This window comes from Sprattus sprattus, assembly GCF_963457725.1.
Source record: "Sprattus sprattus genome assembly, chromosome: 7".
In the NCBI taxonomy this organism is placed as follows: domain Eukaryota; kingdom Metazoa; phylum Chordata; class Actinopteri; order Clupeiformes; family Clupeidae; genus Sprattus; species Sprattus sprattus.
In genome coordinates, this window is record NC_137926.1 from 24,780,957 (window position 1) to 24,782,089 (window position 1,133).

The window sequence follows — 1,133 nt, forward strand, 5'->3', positions numbered from 1 at the left end:
AATGAAGGTCTTTATATAAAGGCTGAATGGGTGTTGTAGACTTGGGATATCTTTTGAAAGTCACTGTGTTAGCCAATAGACTCAGTTTGTTCCTAGCAAAGTCATATTTTGCAAATCCCGTTCGGGCGCATTAACCACAAGGCCCTTCCCGGCATATGGCCCCATCTCAGCTCCATTAACCCGATGCATGATGTCCCCAAAACCCTAAATGAATTCTTCCGTCTGACCGTAAACCCCAAGCAAAACCAGCACCTTGATCTTCGCCTCTAATCCTGGTCGAATCACTCAGCGGTGTGTGCCGACAATGTCAGTCAGTCAGGGAGTTTCCGCATCCAAAATCAACTACATTTGCTCTCCAAAAGAGAGGGTTCAGACCACCAAGCTCTCCTGAAGAAAAGTGAGAGGCCTCAGAACAGAACAGTGATGCATAAGACCAATGCTCAAGCCATAGTATATGTTGGCAACGAGTCGGAATAAATGTTTCTGGAAAGAGCAGGGAAGGGCAGGGAGTCATGACTGAAATATGAGAAGATGTATACTTCTTGATATATTGAGAGAGGACTGACATTTAAGTTTAAGTGTGATCTGTATTCCATACCAGTTGCACTGAGGTTGGGTTTGGTATGTGTGCAGTATTGAAGTGTGTTTGCTATGAGGTCAGGTTTGTGAAAGTGATATTTAAGTCATGTATATAAGAGTGTGTTTACTCTCATGTTGTGTTTCTCTTGACATTGAGATCTGTGAAGCCTATGAATAATTGATTTGTTGTAATATCGTCATTTACTGTACAGTTTGTAAATGTAGTTACTCTTGCCTAGAGGTTATTTTGAGCTTGTCTGCTGGCATTACATTAAGGCCATGTAATGGTACAGTTGTATTGCTTTTCCTTAACACACATGTTAACTGTTCAGATAAAAGCTCATGTCTGTTTTTACATTCAGCTTCCCTTTAGCTCCTCATAGTTTGTAGAAGTAGTCCCTCTTGGATTGATAGAACGTTGTTTTGAGAGTGCTCTCCCTATTGTAGTGTTTAAACTATTAAGGTAGTTAAAGCAGGTAATGCAAAAGGTTGTTTTCTGTGTGTTGAGTCCAGGCAACATAATGTCTTTTGCGTTGTGGTAATTTTACTTTTTG